The following is a 12566-nucleotide window of genomic DNA, read 5'->3' as shown; positions in this document are numbered from 1 at the left end:
TGCCCCACTCTGACGCCCATTCCCTTCTTCTTGGGCTCTCTTGTCCAGGCGACCAAACTCCACCCTGCATTGGGCCAAGGCCCCTGGCCCGCCCACACGCTCTCTTTGCCCCTTTTCTCTTCGGGACCCCGACCACCCGGCTTGACTCGCCCACTTCGCTTCCAGAAATACTTCCGCGCACCACCACACACCTGTACCCCGATCGCGCCTCGGGGTGTGGGCACGCCCCACCTCGCCCCACCTCCACTCCTTTCGCCACCGCTCCTCCCTCCCTGCCTCACTCTCCCCACACTCCCAAAATCCTCCTGTCTCTGACAACCAGGAACAACCAAGTTGCCACCCCTACCACTGATACATCCCATTCTCCGGCAGGGGCCCTCACAAACTCACTAGGGTGCACCAGGAAGACCACATTCATGGCACAACACCATCGTCCCGACACACGCTCTCTGTTCTCTCTATGCCCTGCTTGGCCACAGTATCCTTCAAATCCCGCCGCTCCTCCATCGCTAAGACCACCGCCAGCACCAGCACTAGCAGCAGCACCACCAGCACCAAGCTCCCCCTCCACCAGCAGCAGCAGCAGCAGCGACAGCACCACCACCACCACCACGAGCCCCCCCGCCCAACAGCAGCACCAGTAGCAGCAGCAGCGGCACCAAGTCCACCAGCAAAGCAGCACCCGGACCATCACCAACATCAGCTCGGCAGCCTCCTTCGACACCACCCCCGCCGCCGCGGCCACCAGCCACCAGCAGGACCAAGTCCACCACCGCACACCACCACGGGCACCATTGCCAACAGCACTAAAGTCCTTCGGCATCACCGCCACCAGCACCAACAGAACCAAGGCCACCACCAGCGCACCGGCATAGGCATCATCGCCAACAGCACTAAGGTCCTCCACCATCACTATCACCCCCCCCACACCACCACCACTAGGACCAAGTCCACCACCACACCACCACGGGCACCACTGCCAACAGCACTAAAGTCCTCAACACCACCACCACCACCACCAAGTCCACCATCACCACACCGGCACGGGCACCAAAACCAACAGGACTGAAGTCCTTCACCATCATCACCGCCCCCACCACCATCACCAGAAGGACCAGGTCCACCACCAGCTCACGCGCATGGACATCATCGCCGACGGCACCCAAGTCCTCCACCATCAGTACCACCCCCACACCACGTAGTCTACCCCCAACCCCTCGTACCATAGCAGCAGCAGCAGCAGCAGCAGCAGCAGCAGCAGCAGCAGCAAGACCAAGTCTACCATCACCACACTGGCACAGGCACCATGGCCCACAGCACTGACGTCCTTCACCACCACCACCACCATGACCAAGTCCAGCAGCAGCACCAAGTCCACCACCAGCGCACCAGCATGGACATCATCACCAACAGCACCCAAGTCCTCTACGATCACCACCACCGCCATCGCCACCGCCACCTCCACGAGCTCCACTATCACCACACCGGCACGGGCACCATCGCCAACAGGACTGAAGTCCTTCGTCACCACCACCACCGCCACCACCAAGACCGTGTCCACCATCACCCCGGCAGCCCTGGCACCGTCACCAACGGCACCAAAGGCCACCACCACCATCGCCAGCAGCGGCGGCGCCAAGTCATCCACCAGCAACAACACAAGTACCAGCTCAGCCAGTACCTCCCCCCCGCCCCGGCCGCCCCTCTGGCCCAACATCCCCACACCTGTCGCCTGCCTCCTCGCCCCCTCCTTTCCAAGTCCTCACTGGTCAATGATCCTGGGTGGCATTTGTCCTGTTGGCCTCTCTGAATCTCAACCCCAGGACGACCCCTGAGACCTGACTGACTGTCCCAATGATAGGTGACTGAAGTCTCCGGGGCTGTGGAATTCCTCACCCCGCTGGGACGGCTCCTAGACCCGGTCCCCCATCTCTCTGTGTTTCCCGTGCTTGCCTGCCTACCGGCTTCCCACCCACGTCCCCCTGCACCCCACCCGTTGGCCCGAGCGCCCTGCAGTACAACACAGCATAGCACAGCACAGCAGTCTCCCCCCGCACCACCGCCATGGTCCTCTCCCACCACGGGGGACTCCAGCTTTTTTACGCCGGGACCCACTCCCCACCACTTGCCGCGTGCTGCTCCTGCCAGCCTCCAGGCTAGACCCCTGCCACCCGCCACCCACCCCGTGTACCCCACACCCATCTCTCACACTCAAGGCCAGCAGTCGGACCTCCCACAGGCTCCTCAGGCACACTCCTACTCCGTCTCCTCCCCTACCTCAGATCTGAGCTCACCCTCCCGCACACGTGCACGCGTGCCGGGTAAGACGCCCCAAGCCTCCGCAGAGACCCTGCCTGAGTGGCCAGCCACGCTCTCGGCCGGGTCCGCAAGCCCCACACTTCCCCGCCCGGCACTCCACCCACACATCCGGGCTGCTCCCGGCCCTCCCGTCCTTCTGGGATCCTTGTCGCCCTCTGCCCTAACCCCCGTGGGAGGCCACCCACGGGAGCAAACACCTTCATCCTGCGCTTCCCCCACCGCGGCTGCCTCCCCCCCCCCACGCACACACACTCACTCACGTACGCATGCACACAGAGGCAAGGGTGCTGAAGGAACTCCCTGTGGTGATGGTAAACACCCGGACGCCCACAGGGGTTCCTTTCCTGGCTGGTACGACCTTGTCCCAATCCAGCGAGTGGGCTGCGGCGGCAGGTTTGGGCGGGGCACGGGCTGTCCGCTTGGGCTCTGAAGGAGACAATCTCTGAACAGAGAGCAAACGCTTGGCGGACAGGGGCGTGAACGTGTTGGCGGGAAGGAGACCCTGGTCTGCGATTTCCCTAGAGGAGCACCCGTAGGAGACGACGCGCACAGGGGTGCAGAGAGGGATGGAGTAGACCCTGGCTAGGTGTACGCTAAGGCTGAATGGGCAATGAGAACATCTTTAAGGTGCCGTCCAGGTCGTGGGTCTGCGGGATGAGGGTAGGGCTGGAGGGGGAGGAGGGTGCTCCAGGGAGCACGCTTGCCACTTTGCCATAGGATTCAGGGGAGTGGTGGTGAGGCGATGTGAGGGACGTGTTGGCTAGAAGTCCACCCTGTGTGTCTCCCGTGCGCCTCCAGCCCCTCCCACCCGCTCGGCCGTTGGGTTTTCCCCACCGGCCTCCCGAATCTCCCCGCTGTCTCACCTGCTCTGCCTGGTGGTCCGGCGACCTGGACGTGCCCAGATTCGCTTTCCCAACCCCACCTCCGGGGCGCCACGGGCCGGCTCTCTGCTCCCATCTCCGCCCAAGGCCAGCACCCACGTGGACCGCAATCGCCGGGCACGGGAGACGCGGCCAGCCCAGAGGTTCGTGGTGTCGGTGCTGGGAAGCTGGGCCGGGCCGTGGCTGGCCGGGGGGAGAGGCAAGGGACCAGGGGCTCCAGCAGGGTACCCGGCTCGAAGAGGTAGATTGCTCACGCTCCCCAGACCTCCTCCCCCACTCCCCCTGCCCCTCTTCCCAGCACCGACACCACGAACTAGCACCTCAGGAAGGAGCAAGGGGTGTCCTGTCAGGGGTGGCGAGGTTTCTCCTGAAGACAGCACTGCAGCCACAGAGGCCAAGCCCCTGGGCTGGCTGGACGTGCGGGCGTCTGCTGGTGGCCATGAGTGGGGATAGAGGGTATCGCGGCCTCTCGGGTTTGGGGCGGAGGAAGAGGGGGAGCCCGGCCAGCGTCCAGGGGAGGCGCCCAAGCCCTGCAGTTGGGCGGCCGGCTGGCGAGGCCAAAAGGCTTGGGCTGGCCGAGGCGACAGGGCAAGGCTTGGGCTAGACGGGGCGGCTGGCCTTGCGTGGGCGCCGAGGCGGCGTGGCAAGGGAGAAGCTGGCTAAAAGGGGCGCGGATGCGCTGGGCAGGTTGGTAGGTAGGCCGAGAGGAAGAAGAAAGGCTTCCCTGACCGGGAATCGAACCCGGGCCGCGGCGGTGAGAGCGCCGAATCCTAACCACTAGACCACCAGGGAGCGGCGGGCTCCACGCCTGGCCCGCACCCCCTGGACCCAGCGCCTCCATACCACCCACGCGCTTCTGCTTTGCCTCCAAGGCCCCCGCCTTGCCACGGCCAGCCGCCCGCCGGCCCTGCCAATCCACCTACCCTGCTGGCAGCACCCTCAAAACGCTGCACGCCTCCTTCCCTCACACACGCGCTCAGCTTCGGCCACGCTCCATGCTCCGGGCTCCGGGCTCCCGGCTCCCATCGGGCCCGGGCACGAGGGCCCTGGAGCCACGCAAAAGGTTGGCCAGCTGCGTTGGCCGGGAATCGAACCCGGGTCAACTGCTTGGAAGGCAGCTATGCTCACCACTATAACACCAACGCTGCACAGCCCGGGCCGCCCCCAGACGCCGGCCCAGGGTTCGCAGCAGCGCCTTCACGCCTTCTCTCCACCGCCTCGGCCGCCTGGCGCAGCCCTGCCCCGACGTCCTGCCCGACCGCAGCTCGGCGCCGCCACACGCGCCAGCAGCGGCCGCCCGGCGCCCCACCCGCGCCGGCCCGGCGCAGCTGTGCGGCTCCGCAGGCCCCACCGCCCGCCGCCCGCCGCCCGCCTCTGGGGGGCGCTCTGGCCGCCCTGCGGCTCCCGGGCCCTCGCCCCCCGACACACGCTGCCCCTCCCAGACCCGCTGGCCTGGGCCCTTCTCCACCCGCTGGTCCGCGAGCCCACATCCCGCACCGACGGAGGACCCCACACGGCCGCCACCCACCCGTCCCCCGTGCGGCACCCCCTTCCCCCGCTTCCCCGCCACGGGGCAGCGTCGCGTCCCCAAGGAGCGCCTTGAGCACAGCCACTCGTCAGGCGCCGTGGCCACGACAGGAGGCCCTGGCTGGGCTGTGGCGATCCCGCACGCGTGCGCGCCGGAGGGGGGGGGGTGGCGAGGAAGGGAAAGGGGTGGCGGTGGTCGACGGCGGGCAGGCGGGACACCCGTCGTCGCCCTGCGCCTCTTGTCGGACGCTGGAGGGAGGAGAAGAAAGGCCCTGGGGGCAAACGTTTGGAGAGAGCGGCGACGCCGGCGACCAAAAAGGGCGTCTTGCCTCCCCGTCGGGGAATCGAACCCCGGTCTCCCGCGTGACAGGCGGGGATACTCACCACTATACTAACGAGGACGGCGGCGGCCACCCGGGCGCCCGACCCCTCTCCGCCTGCCTGCCCACGCCTACCCCTGCCCTCGACGCCCTGCCTTACACAGGCGTCCGCCACACGCCACACCCGACGCGACCCCAAACCAACCGCGTCAGCCCCCACAGCAGTCCCCCTGCCCCCCACTCGGAGTGGACCAGGGACCCGGGCCGGGCGGGCGGCGCTGAATACCCTGAGTGCGCCGCTGCCTACCGCCTGCCAAGCGGAGATCCCGCCGGCAGGAGAGACCCGAGAGGGCAAGCACGGCTGCGAGCAGGAGGACGGGGGCTCAGGATGGCCAGAGGCGGACGACGGAGGGGAGGGGAGGGCAGGGGAGAGCAGGGGAGGGCAGGGGAGGGGGCGGTGGCGGCGCAAGAGGCTGGCCCGACGGCGCCCTCTGGGTGCAGAGCCGGGGATGTGCGAGCGGGGCGGGCGGGCGGCGGCTGCGGCGGGGCGGCCAGTCGGCTGGCCGAGCTCCCGGTCGGCCGGTCCCCGCGCGCGCCCCGTCCCTTGCGCACCCACACAGCCGCCAGCCAGCACCAGCGTTCGCGCCGGGTCCCAGCCAGGGGAGCGGCGACGCGCCCAAGCCCGCCGTCAGGATGGCCGAGCGGTCTAAGGCGCTGCGTTCAGGTCGCAGTCTCCCCTGGAGGCGTGGGTTCGAATCCCACTCCTGACACGCCCCCCTTTTGGCGCGCCCAACGAGGGCACGGGACACCGGCGGGCCTGGACGACGCCCTATAGCAAGCCCCGGCCTGCCTGACGGGCCGCTCCTGCCTGGCACCGGAGCAGAAGGGGCCCAGTATGGAGCCCCGACGCCTCCACCCTCCTGGCCACGGGCTTTGCGCACACACGCCCTCCCCCACCAATTCACGCGCCTTTCCCACCTGATCCCACACCCGCAGGCTTCGGGAACCTCGCGGCACGTCTCTGCTCACCTGCTTTCGGGGGGCTGTCTTTTCCTTCCTCCCTCCCGCTCCCGCTCTCGCTCCCGCTCTCGCTCCCGCTCTCGCTCTCGCTCAGGCTCCCGCTCCGGCTCCGCTGCCGGCGCATGCTCCCGCGCCCGCTCTGGCCCCGGCTCTGGCGTCCGCTCCACTCCCACCGCCCCCTGCGGGCCAGGCGCGTGCGCAAAGGCCAAAAGCCCTCCGCATTCGGTTCTCCACCAGACTCGTGCCTGGTGAACAGCGCCTCGCTCTCCGAGCCGTGCTCTTCAGCCACCAGGAGCACACCGTCCCGCACCCTGTCCTTTCCGCCGGCCCCCATTCCATTCCCTCCACATCCTACGCAGGTGGCCCGTGGTGCCCACGAGGATTTTCCACCTTGACGCCTTGCCCTGGCCACGCCTGCCTGCCTGCCTGCCTGCCTCCCGGGACACAGGCAGCCCAGCCACCTGCTCGCCGGCTAACGCCAGGGCCCTCCCTTCACTGGGCCTGGCCCTGGAGTCCAGCCCGCAAAGGTGGTTCCCATGAGCGCTGGGCGGAGGGAAGCCCTGGATACCCAAGCCACCCACCTGGGCGCCACAGCACATCTCCGCGCCGGAAGCCGCGGCCCGGCCGGGACCCCAGGAGCCCAGAGCGCTCCCTCGCCGCGCCATCGGCCAGCTGGCCACTCTGCCCACGCGCTCCTGCGAGCCAAGATCGCGCTCCTGCCTCACAACCACCGCACCCGAGCTGGGCCCCTAGGGAGAGCTGCGGGCCAGAGCTCAGACACCTTGCTTTGGTCTCCCGGCCTGAGCGGTACTCAGAGGCGCCGGCCGCGCTACCGGGCCTCCGACTTCTCCACACGGCACGCGCGCGCACGCGCGGGGGACACACACACACACACACACACACACACCACCCCACGGCACCCCACGTGCGCACACAACCGCAGCTCCGTTCCCCAGACCCTCCGCTCCCCCCCTGGCCCTTGCACACACTGAGTGGACGAGAAAGCCATCAGCCAAAGGGACTTTGGGTCGGTGCTGACACGAGCTGCTGAAGGGAACGTCAGTGCTCAGCTGCGCCCGCCACACATCCCCCGTGCTGTGTGCGATTCGGGCGCAGGCCGGGCTTGGTCCACCTCCTGGCTTCCCTGGCAACCGACCCCCAGCGGGGCAGTGTCTGGCGCCCCCCCTCCCACCAGGGAGAAAGCACAGGATGAGCCTAGTCAGCCTGCACGCGCCGGTGCCTCGCTCTGCCCGTCTGCGCCGCTCCCTAGGGCTCTGGACGTGCCTGGAGCCTCTTTTTCAGGCCGCCCGTCCGCCTCCTGCTCCCACGAAGCAGATGCTCGCGACTGGCCCCGACCCGCGTCTGGCCGCCGCTGGGGAGCGCCGCTGGGGAAGCCGTCTGTTGACCACTGCCATCGGTGCATGGGTGGTTCAGTGGTAGAATTCTCGCCTGCCACGCGGGAGGCCCGGGTTCGATTCCCGGCCCATGCAGTGCTCTGTCCCCTTTTGGCCCTGCAGCCCCAACGCTGGCACGGCCCGGCTTCCTCTCTCCAAAGCTCCAGGCACCTGGCCTACACCAACCCTGCTCCCACCGGGGGGGACCGCCCCTGCCCTGCCCCACTCTGACGCCCATTCCCTTCTTCTTGGGCTCTCTTGTCCAGGCGACCAAACTCCACCCTGCATTGGGCCAAGGCCCCTGGCCCGCCCACACGCTCTCTTTGCCCCTTTTCTCTTCGGGACCCCGACCACCCGGCTTGACTCGCCCACTTCGCTTCCAGAAATACTTCCGCGCACCACCACACACCTGTACCCCGATCGCGCCTCGGGGTGTGGGCACGCCCCACCTCGCCCCACCTCCACTCCTTTCGCCACCGCTCCTCCCTCCCTGCCTCACTCTCCCCACACTCCCAAAATCCTCCTGTCTCTGACAACCAGGAACAACCAAGTTGCCACCCCTACCACTGATACATCCCATTCTCCGGCAGGGGCCCTCACAAACTCACTAGGGTGCACCAGGAAGACCACATTCATGGCACAACACCATCGTCCCGACACACGCTCTCTGTTCTCTCTATGCCCTGCTTGGCCACAGTATCCTTCAAATCCCGCCGCTCCTCCATCGCTAAGACCACCGCCAGCACCAGCACTAGCAGCAGCACCACCAGCACCAAGCTCCCCCTCCACCAGCAGCAGCAGCAGCAGCGACAGCACCACCACCACCACCACGAGCCCCCCCGCCCAACAGCAGCACCAGTAGCAGCAGCAGCGGCACCAAGTCCACCAGCAAAGCAGCACCCGGACCATCACCAACATCAGCTCGGCAGCCTCCTTCGACACCACCCCCGCCGCCGCGGCCACCAGCCACCAGCAGGACCAAGTCCACCACCGCACACCACCACGGGCACCATTGCCAACAGCACTAAAGTCCTTCGGCATCACCGCCACCAGCACCAACAGAACCAAGGCCACCACCAGCGCACCGGCATAGGCATCATCGCCAACAGCACTAAGGTCCTCCACCATCACTATCACCCCCCCACACCACCACCACTAGGACCAAGTCCACCACCACACCACCACGGGCACCACTGCCAACAGCACTAAAGTCCTCAACACCACCACCACCACCACCAAGTCCACCATCACCACACCGGCACGGGCACCAAAACCAACAGGACTGAAGTCCTTCACCATCATCACCGCCCCCACCACCATCACCAGAAGGACCAGGTCCACCACCAGCTCACGCGCATGGACATCATCGCCGACGGCACCCAAGTCCTCCACCATCAGTACCACCCCCACACCACGTAGTCTACCCCCAACCCCTCGTACCATAGCAGCAGCAGCAGCAGCAGCAGCAGCAGCAGCAGCAGCAGCAGCAAGACCAAGTCTACCATCACCACACTGGCACAGGCACCATGGCCCACAGCACTGACGTCCTTCACCACCACCACCACCATGACCAAGTCCAGCAGCAGCACCAAGTCCACCACCAGCGCACCAGCATGGACATCATCACCAACAGCACCCAAGTCCTCTACGATCACCACCACCGCCATCGCCACCGCCACCTCCACGAGCTCCACTATCACCACACCGGCACGGGCACCATCGCCAACAGGACTGAAGTCCTTCGTCACCACCACCACCGCCACCACCAAGACCGTGTCCACCATCACCCCGGCAGCCCTGGCACCGTCACCAACGGCACCAAAGGCCACCACCACCATCGCCAGCAGCGGCGGCACCAAGTCATCCACCAGCAACAACACAAGTACCAGCTCAGCCAGTACCTCCCCCCCGCCCCGGCCGCCCCTCTGGCCCAACATCCCCACACCTGTCGCCTGCCTCCTCGCCCCCTCCTTTCCAGGTCCTCACTGGTCAATGATCCTGGGTGGCATTTGTCCTGTTGGCCTCTCTGAATCTCAACCCCAGGACGACCCCTGAGACCTGACTGACTGTCCCAATGATAGGTGACTGAAGTCTCCGGGGCTGTGGAATTCCTCACCCCGCTGGGACGGCTCCTAGACCCGGTCCCCCATCTCTCTGTGTTTCCCGTGCTTGCCTGCCTACCGGCTTCCCACCCACGTCCCCCTGCACCCCACCCGTTGGCCCGAGCGCCCTGCAGTACAACACAGCATAGCACAGCACAGCAGTCTCCCCCCGCACCACCGCCATGGTCCTCTCCCACCACGGGGGACTCCAGCTTTTTTACGCCGGGACCCACTCCCCACCACTTGCCGCGTGCTGCTCCTGCCAGCCTCCAGGCTAGACCCCTGCCACCCGCCACCCACCCCGTGTACCCCACACCCATCTCTCACACTCAAGGCCAGCAGTCGGACCTCCCACAGGCTCCTCAGGCACACTCCTACTCCGTCTCCTCCCCTACCTCAGATCTGAGCTCACCCTCCCGCACACGTGCACGCGTGCCGGGTAAGACGCCCCAAGCCTCCGCAGAGACCCTGCCTGAGTGGCCAGCCACGCTCTCGGCCGGGTCCGCAAGCCCCACACTTCCCCGCCCGGCACTCCACCCACACATCCGGGCTGCTCCCGGCCCTCCCGTCCTTCTGGGATCCTTGTCGCCCTCTGCCCTAACCCCCGTGGGAGGCCACCCACGGGAGCAAACACCTTCATCCTGCGCTTCCCCCACCGCGGCTGCCTCCCCCCCCCCCACGCACACACACTCACTCACGTACGCATGCACACAGAGGCAAGGGTGCTGAAGGAACTCCCTGTGGTGATGGTAAACACCCGGACGCCCACAGGGGTTCCTTTCCTGGCTGGTACGACCTTGTCCCAATCCAGCGAGTGGGCTGCGGCGGCAGGTTTGGGCGGGGCACGGGCTGTCCGCTTGGGCTCTGAAGGAGACAATCTCTGAACAGAGAGCAAACGCTTGGCGGACAGGGGCGTGAACGTGTTGGCGGGAAGGAGACCCTGGTCTGCGATTTCCCTAGAGGAGCACCCGTAGGAGACGACGCGCACAGGGGTGCAGAGAGGGATGGAGTAGACCCTGGCTGGGTGTACGCTAAGGCTGAATGGGCAATGAGAACATCTTTAAGGTGCCGTCCAGGTCGTGGGTCTGCGGGATGAGGGTAGGGCTGGAGGGGGAGGAGGGTGCTCCAGGGAGCACGCTTGCCACTTTGCCATAGGATTCAGGGGAGTGGTGGTGAGGCGATGTGAGGGACGTGTTGGCTAGAAGTCCACCCTGTGTGTCTCCCGTGCGCCTCCAGCCCCTCCCACCCGCTCGGCCGTTGGGTTTTCCCCACCGGCCTCCCGAATCTCCCCGCTGTCTCACCTGCTCTGCCTGGTGGTCCGGCGACCTGGACGTGCCCAGATTCGCTTTCCCAACCCCACCTCCGGGGCGCCACGGGCCGGCTCTCTGCTCCCATCTCCGCCCAAGGCCAGCACCCACGTGGACCGCAATCGCCGGGCACGGGAGACGCGGCCAGCCCAGAGGTTCGTGGTGTCGGTGCTGGGAAGCTGGGCCGGGCCGTGGCTGGCCGGGGGGAGAGGCAAGGGACCAGGGGCTCCAGCAGGGTACCCGGCTCGAAGAGGTAGATTGCTCACGCTCCCCAGACCTCCTCCCCCACTCCCCCTGCCCCTCTTCCCAGCACCGACACCACGAACTAGCACCTCAGGAAGGAGCAAGGGGTGTCCTGTCAGGGGTGGCGAGGTTTCTCCTGAAGACAGCACTGCAGCCACAGAGGCCAAGCCCCTGGGCTGGCTGGACGTGCGGGCGTCTGCTGGTGGCCATGAGTGGGGATAGAGGGTATCGCGGCCTCTCGGGTTTGGGGCGGAGGAAGAGGGGGAGCCCGGCCAGCGTCCAGGGGAGGCGCCCAAGCCCTGCAGTTGGGCGGCCGGCTGGCGAGGCCAAAAGGCTTGGGCTGGCCGAGGCGACAGGGCAAGGCTTGGGCTAGACGGGGCGGCTGGCCTTGCGTGGGCGCCGAGGCGGCGTGGCAAGGGAGAAGCTGGCTAAAAGGGGCGCGGATGCGCTGGGCAGGTTGGTAGGTAGGCCGAGAGGAAGAAGAAAGGCTTCCCTGACCGGGAATCGAACCCGGGCCGCGGCGGTGAGAGCGCCGAATCCTAACCACTAGACCACCAGGGAGCGGCGGGCTCCACGCCTGGCCCGCACCCCCTGGACCCAGCGCCTCCATACCACCCACGCGCTTCTGCTTTGCCTCCAAGGCCCCCGCCTTGCCACGGCCAGCCGCCCGCCGGCCCTGCCAATCCACCTACCCTGCTGGCAGCACCCTCAAAACGCTGCACGCCTCCTTCCCTCACACACGCGCTCAGCTTCGGCCACGCTCCATGCTCCGGGCTCCGGGCTCCGGGCTCCCGGCTCCCATCGGGCCCGGGCACGAGGGCCCTGGAGCCACGCAAAAGGTTGGCCAGCTGCGTTGGCCGGGAATCGAACCCGGGTCAACTGCTTGGAAGGCAGCTATGCTCACCACTATACCACCAACGCTGCACAGCCCGGGCCGCCCCCAGACGCCGGCCCAGGGTTCGCAGCAGCGCCTTCACGCCTTCTCTCCACCGCCTCGGCCGCCTGGCGCAGCCCTGCCCCGACGTCCTGCCCGACCGCAGCTCGGCGCCGCCACACGCGCCAGCAGCGGCCGCCCGGCGCCCCACCCGCGCCGGCCCGGCGCAGCTGTGCGGCTCCGCAGGCCCCACCGCCCGCCGCCCGCCGCCCGCCTCTGGGGGGCGCTCTGGCCGCCCTGCGGCTCCCGGGCCCTCGCCCCCCGACACACGCTGCCCCTCCCAGACCCGCTGGGCTGGGCCCTTCTCCACCCGCTGGTCCGCGAGCCCACATCCCGCACCGACGGAGGACCCCACACGGCCGCCACCCACCCGTCCCCCGTGCGGCACCCCCTTCCCCCGCTTCCCCGCCACGGGGCAGCGTCGCGTCCCCAAGGAGCGCCTTGAGCACAGCCACTCGTCAGGCGCCGTGGCCACGACAGGAGGCCCTGGCTGGGCTGTGGCGATCCCGCACGCGCGCG

At 67.7% G+C, this 12566-nt stretch overlaps 7 non-coding genes across 7 annotated transcripts; 2 read left to right on the top strand and 5 right to left on the bottom strand.

Moving 5' to 3' along the window:
* Positions 1-3920: 3920 nt before the first annotated feature.
* On the bottom strand, positions 3921-3992 carry TRNAE-CUC (transfer RNA glutamic acid (anticodon CUC)). Its single transcript has one exon. It is a non-coding gene; the product is annotated as a tRNA-Glu (tRNA).
* A 281-nt stretch (positions 3993-4273) lies between these two features.
* Positions 4274-4345, bottom strand: TRNAG-UCC (transfer RNA glycine (anticodon UCC)). The gene has a single exon. It is a non-coding gene; the product is annotated as a tRNA-Gly (tRNA).
* A 711-nt stretch (positions 4346-5056) lies between these two features.
* On the bottom strand, positions 5057-5128 carry TRNAD-GUC (transfer RNA aspartic acid (anticodon GUC)). The gene has a single exon. It is a non-coding gene; the product is annotated as a tRNA-Asp (tRNA).
* Positions 5129-5734: 606 nt separating this feature from the next.
* TRNAL-CAG (transfer RNA leucine (anticodon CAG)) lies at positions 5735-5817 on the top strand. The gene has a single exon. It is a non-coding gene; the product is annotated as a tRNA-Leu (tRNA).
* Positions 5818-7486: 1669 nt separating this feature from the next.
* On the top strand, positions 7487-7557 carry TRNAG-GCC (transfer RNA glycine (anticodon GCC)). The gene has a single exon. It is a non-coding gene; the product is annotated as a tRNA-Gly (tRNA).
* Positions 7558-11602: 4045 nt separating this feature from the next.
* Positions 11603-11674, bottom strand: TRNAE-CUC (transfer RNA glutamic acid (anticodon CUC)). Its single transcript has one exon. It is a non-coding gene; the product is annotated as a tRNA-Glu (tRNA).
* Positions 11675-11962: 288 nt separating this feature from the next.
* TRNAG-UCC (transfer RNA glycine (anticodon UCC)) lies at positions 11963-12034 on the bottom strand. Its single transcript has one exon. It is a non-coding gene; the product is annotated as a tRNA-Gly (tRNA).
* Between the last annotated feature and the right edge of the window lie 532 nt (positions 12035-12566).

Source organism: Ursus americanus, chromosome 2, assembly GCF_024610735.1.
Source record: "Ursus americanus isolate L20-20 chromosome 2, mUrsAme1.1.p, whole genome shotgun sequence".
Lineage (NCBI taxonomy): Eukaryota > Metazoa > Chordata > Mammalia > Carnivora > Ursidae > Ursus > Ursus americanus.
This window is presented reverse-complemented; position numbering and strand designations above follow the sequence as displayed.